The following is a 6000-nucleotide window of genomic DNA, read 5'->3' as shown; positions in this document are numbered from 1 at the left end:
TCCATGGATCGATTCCTCAGGGGTGTTAAAGCACAAAATAAATTGTTCGTTTAGTTTCATGTCCTGTCACAGATTTGAAGCACTGGACTAAAAGTATACTGTGGAGATTTTGCTTAAAGGCAAATGGACAGAGTGGAAAACCATACAATGAGCACAGCCACAGTATGAAATTTGTATCACACCTCCATTGTTTACCAGATGACCCCCTGAAAACCACAAAAGAATGGGACTCCCCCATGACAAAGCAAAAACCCTTCAACAATTACGAAAGCACATCTATCGAAGCTTTGAAAGAAAACAAACACGCCTCAAAGTCATTGTCTTTATTGCACCAGCCAGGTCCAGCTCTGAAGGGCTCAATCATATGGTCAGATTTAGAGTTCCCAACACAGACAAAGCTCCCAGCAAACAAGAAAACGTTGCTTGATAATTTGCATATTTCATAAACGCTCACAATGATTTGTACAAAAAGAACATTCATCTAAAATTAACTTGGGTGTGATAAAATAGGCAGACCTGAAGGACAGTTCCCATTAACCGTGATAAACAAGACCATTCAACAGCTTGTTTTCCTATATATATATATATAACAAAAACAACAGCATGTGAATTTCCTGGTCTTCTCTTGTTCAATTATTGATAGGTTTGCCCTTTAACAATGTTCAGCCCAAACTCAACATAGCAGGCACAGGGACATTCCAAGATTGTTTGAGTTGATCTGAAGAGAAGGTCCAGCCAGAGGGAGCCTGGTAGAGAGCTGCGGTAATGGGATCCGAGCATTTAGGGTTCTTGAGCTTGGGATCCATAACGTTAAATGATGGGCACACGCAAAACTGTTTACAGCGGCTCACTGCCTCCTTAAAATAAAATCTTTCTTTTAAACTAAAGTTTGTCCTGATAACATTTTTTTTTAATATAGATTTATATGTATAATATATATATATAATTTCTGGAATACTTGCAAACTTAATGCTTTATCAAAATGCTTGCTACAGAGAACATTTTAAGATTGCTAAATAATGGTGCCATGAACTCTCGGAACTAGATTGTCTATTACACAACAACGGATTAAAGAATCTAGACATCGTTAGGGATGAAGAAAGGGGTGAGGAGGAGTCTGAAAAACTAATTTACAGAAAGTTACATGGACAGACAACTTTGGAAGTGTTGCTTTCACTGTTAGGGCAACTTACAGAAATACCAAGCGAAAAAAACGGGGCGAGCAGAGACAGGAGTGAAGTTAAGGAAAGAGGAAATTGACCAAGAGGGAGGGCAACATACTGACGAAGGAGCAAATGAAGAGGAAAATGAGGGAGGGCAGAGAGTACTCAGCTACTGGACGTTATAAATCATTCCTTGTTCAGAAAGCCGCCGATAAACGTAATGTACTGCTCTTCACTACCAGAGTACTTGGTTCACAAAACCAACTGTGAGCAGTCCTCCACATGGATCCCAGACACGTTTCCGGCAGTGCTGTGGTATGCAGAACAGCACTTCAGAGAAGGTTCCTCGAAGCCAGCCGATAGCAGCAGTACAGGCCTTAGTCCACATACACACAAAGCAACCTTGTAGTCATGTAATTTAAGGGCGCACTGAAGTGCCTGTAAAGGATCCTGATACAAAGCGGTTCACGTGCTTGCAGCTACAAGTAAACTACCGCAGAGCCTCTACATATGGTATTTGACTGAGTGAGGTCCTCATCAACACTTGAGCATACAGCCCTATGGTCAGATCATATACATTTGCACTGATGTAAAAATAAGTGTATGAGTACACAGCTTAACTTGCACAAAATACAGGTTTTCATTGATTGGTACAATAGTTGGTCACTAAAAGCTCTGCTAATCGATCCCAAAGTGGTATGACTGGCATAGGAGAACTGGTGAGTATCAGACCAGGATGGTTTACTCGCCATGGAAGAAGAGTTATGAAAAAAACCCACATCTATTGCGCATTCTGTTCTTATAAGAACAACACTGACAAGAGGTACGGAGTCCACTGTTTCAGGCATAGGCCTGGAAAAAACTGAATTAAATTTAAATAGAACCCTACCACGCTATTCAGATGTCCACTGCTTCTCAAAACACACAGAAACAGACTGAGCAATGTTTAATTTTAGACATTTCCTCCAGGCATGGCACGAGCTTATCTGGACACTTCTAAATTCCTCCAAAGCACAGCCCTCGGTAGACAGTCTCCCAACAACTGCCAGCACACTCCTATCCTCACGAGTATAAGATTCCCACTCAGTAGCAGTTGTTAGGTACAGAGGTTTTGAAAATGCACTTCTGGGTCTCCATTTTGTACATGGTACTGCACATCAAATAATCACTGAGGATGTCCGGTATTCCCTAAACCTTGATCAGATCACGTCACATTGGTGGTGCAGACAGATTCATCTGGGGGGAAAAATCAACAAGAATTTCAGAACACAGTAACAGCGAGAGAAACTATTCATGTCATTTTGCAAAACTGGCTATCATGACTGGAGAGCGAACAGACTGAAAGAAGGTTCTCTACAACCTCCACTAATATATGCAATACTATCCATCAAGAAGTTAAGGTCATTCACGAGAAAAGACAACCATTTACCTTCACTTGACTAGTTAACTCCAGGCAGAGAGTAAAATATAAACGCTGACTACTCAAGACACATCCCCACTTCCTATCCTGCAACTCCACCACCTCTTTTCAAAGGAACAAAGCACAAGCACGACCTATCCAAGTAAAACAATTGCAGTCAGCTGTAAGAAAAACAAAGCATGACCTCAAATAAACCATCCTGCTTCCCTCAGTGAAGAATGAACAGAACACTCCACACAAATATATATAGGTTACTCACCTACTAAGGTCTTCATTCCCAACAGGTGGAAAGTGGTGGATGTGCTGGAAACTTTAAAAGGATCAGGCTTGGTCCTCTCATGCTCCTCTGGCACCTGCATAACTACGCGTCCACCTGCCTGCCCCGCATTTAACCCAACAGTCTTCAACAGGCAAGAAGTTACTGTGAACGTGCCGAAGGTGAGAACTTTAAATGGAATTGAACATCAGTGCATAGAGACTAAGGGGTCTATTAGGATGGCGGGCGCGCAGTGACTGCCACCTTGTCCGTGACACTGTAGGGGGGGTACTCCCCATGTGCACCCCCTACCCCCAATACCCTTGGGGCCCACAACGGTCCCCCGAAAGCAAAATCTGCAAGGAAAGCCCCGCACCGCTGCCTATGCTAATATGGATGGCGGTGTCTAGCAGACACCTCCACCATATCCAGCCCCTTTTCCGCCCGGTCGACTGGTTGACTGGCAGAAAACCGGCAGACGGTCTTTCAGTTCGCCGGGGTCCCCCCCACCATACTAATATGGCGGGGGGAAATGGGTGGCGGGCGGGGTATGATGTAGGGCAGATCACCACCGCCATGCGGGCGGTGGCGATCCGCCCTACATCATAATAGACCCCCAAGTCTGTAGCAGAGGACATTGCCTTTCAGATCACATCAAAGGGCTGACGCCAGCATGTCTTTGATGGAGCCGGCAAGATTCGTCTCTATAATGAGTTACTGTAGAAATACCTCTGATTGCCCTGCCACCTATTAAAACTGCCACGAAAGGGGTTTGGGTATGAGCAAAGCCATGATTTTTTGAAAGATGTTCGCCCTACCGATGTTACAGAAAAAACCCACAATTTTCTAATGGGAGTTGACAGGATTGATACAGAACTCATAATTGAAAGTGCCTTACAAACACCAAAGATGCCTTTCCATCTTGGAGCCACATCCCAGCCATCTATTTTACTAGTTAAAGGAATTTCTTTACCTTTTGTTTTATGACATTTGTTAAGTTTTATACGGTTTAATGTGGAATACTAACCGATTACATTTAGCAGAAGTAGATGGACGATTATGTTACTTACCCTGTAAGCATCAGTTCTTGGCATGTAGTGTGCTGTAGATTCATATGCTTTGCATACTCCTGCCATCTAGTGCTGTGTCCGGATGTTTGCAGGTTGCTTTTCTTTGAGGTGGTGGCTAACCAGTGGACGTTGCAGTTGTTTGATAAAGTGTACGTAGCACTGCCTGTCCTACATTAGCTTGTTTGGAGTGCTAAAACATCCACTCAGTAGTGTTTTTGTAAATGTGTGTGGTGTACACAATGTAGCGACTTTACAAATGTCAGCTATGGGAATGCTGTCGAAGAAAGTCCTAGATACCCCCAATTTACATGTAGAGTATGCTCTAGGGTGTACAAAGTCCTTTTAGCTTTGATATAGCATGTCTGGAAACATTCAACTATCCAGCTAGAAATCGCAGATTTTGAAATGGATTTCTCTTAATGAGTGGGAGCAAACGCAACGAACGGTTGTTTTGCAAAAATCTTTTGTCCTTTCATTATAATACATAAATGCTCTTTTAACGTCTAGTGTATGAAGAGCTCTTTCTGCTACAGAATCTGGATGAGGAAAGAAAACAGGTAGCTCAACAGATTGGTTAATGTGGAAAGGGGATGCCACCTTTGGAAGAAATTTTGGATTGGTACGAAGAACCACCCTATCCCTATGAAGCTGGAAGAAAGGTTCTTCTAAAGTTAGTGCCTGAAGCTCACCAACGCCTTAGTGAGGTGATAGCAATTAAGAAAGCAACTTTCCAAGATAGATATTGGAGGGGGCAATTTTGTGATCATTCAAGGGGTGGGCCCATAAGATGTGTTAGAACAATATTGAGATTCCACACAGGTGGGACCCTTGGTGGTATCACTCTATTAAGGTCTTCCATGAAAGCCTTAATAACTGGCACTCTGAACAAAGATTAATGTTACCTACTGTTGCTACTGCTGCAAGACGTAGACGTATGGAAGTGTAAGCAGGCCCTGAAGGTTGTAAATGCAAGAGGTAACAAAACGTTTTGTATAGATGCACTGAGTGGATCAATCTTTTGGTTAATACAGTAAATAACAAATTTGTTTCCATTTATCTGCATTGCAAGCTCTAGTGGTAGGTTTACGTGCCTCTTTAAGAATGGTCATGAATTCTGTTGACCGGTTTAGATATCCAAACTCTAAGACTTAAGGAGCCATATCGCTAGGTTTAGCTTCTTTGGTTTGAGTGTCTGATTTCGCCATGGTTCTGAGTGCGAAGGTTTGGGTTGAGGTGAAGCTTCTCATGTGTAACTACTGAAAGTTTGAGCAGAGTGCTAAATCATGGTTGACAAGCCCATGTGGGAGCTACCAGAATGAGGATGAGATACATCTGCCTGAGCTACCGAACCACAATTTGAAGAAGAGGGAGAGGCAGAAAAGCGCAAGCAAATATTCCTGACCAATCCATCCATAGAAGAGGAAGAGTTAAGAACAATGGTTCAAGGATGGCCCAAAAGGGTCCAATAGAAAAGGTGACCCAGGCAGGGACACTTGTTTTTTAAGATAAGTGAAATCAATTCCGTAGGGAGCAGGAGACAAAGTACGTAAAGGGTCATGTAGGTCAAAAGATAGCAGGTATTTATTTAAACAAAGTCAATTTTAGAATGCTCACAAAATAAGAAAAGCGTGGTGTGAAATAGTGATAGTAGTTTTAAAAAGACATCGCATTGACAACAATATAGTAGTTGAATTCCATAATTGATCTCGACAAGTTATAAGGAATTCATGTTGTGGGGTGGTCGACGGCGTTTCGAACCCAATTATTGGGGTTCATCTTCAGGACAGTGGTGAGCATGTATTTTGAAGTTAAACTGCCCGTAAAGTTCCTAGAGTCTCCAAAGTGGGAGGCAGGGGCTTCAAAGGTTAATTATTTGAAAACAAGCAGCTTGGCAGTACATAGATCTGCCTGGAGAATGTAATTTTCTTTAGAGGGGCGACAGGGCAGTGAATGGGAGCCTGAGGCCGAGCAGTCAGAGACGTCCTGCAGCTGTTGGGGCTGGCTGATGAATCCATCCATAGGGCATTACCCTTGGATAGACGGTGTGGGAATCCGGGGGCAAAGTTTGGCCATTTTGCATTCTCTGCTGTT

The 6000-nt window shown here is 42.9% G+C and overlaps 1 protein-coding gene across 3 annotated transcripts in view; it reads right to left on the bottom strand.

Annotated features, from left to right (window-relative positions):
* Positions 1 to 308: 308 nt before the first annotated feature.
* The window catches only part of USP36 (ubiquitin specific peptidase 36), a 698649-nt gene continuing 692957 nt past the window's right edge, over positions 309 to 6000 (bottom strand). For all 3 annotated transcript variants that reach the window (XM_085617464.1, XM_085617466.1, XM_085617465.1), the window contains one exon: positions 309 to 2399. The gene's annotated coding sequence lies outside the window, so the exon portion shown is untranslated. The remainder of the gene's footprint in view (positions 2400 to 6000) is intronic.

Source organism: Triturus cristatus, chromosome 7 (genome assembly GCF_964204655.1).
Source record: "Triturus cristatus chromosome 7, aTriCri1.1, whole genome shotgun sequence".
NCBI lineage: Eukaryota > Metazoa > Chordata > Amphibia > Caudata > Salamandridae > Triturus > Triturus cristatus.
This window is presented reverse-complemented; position numbering and strand designations above follow the sequence as displayed.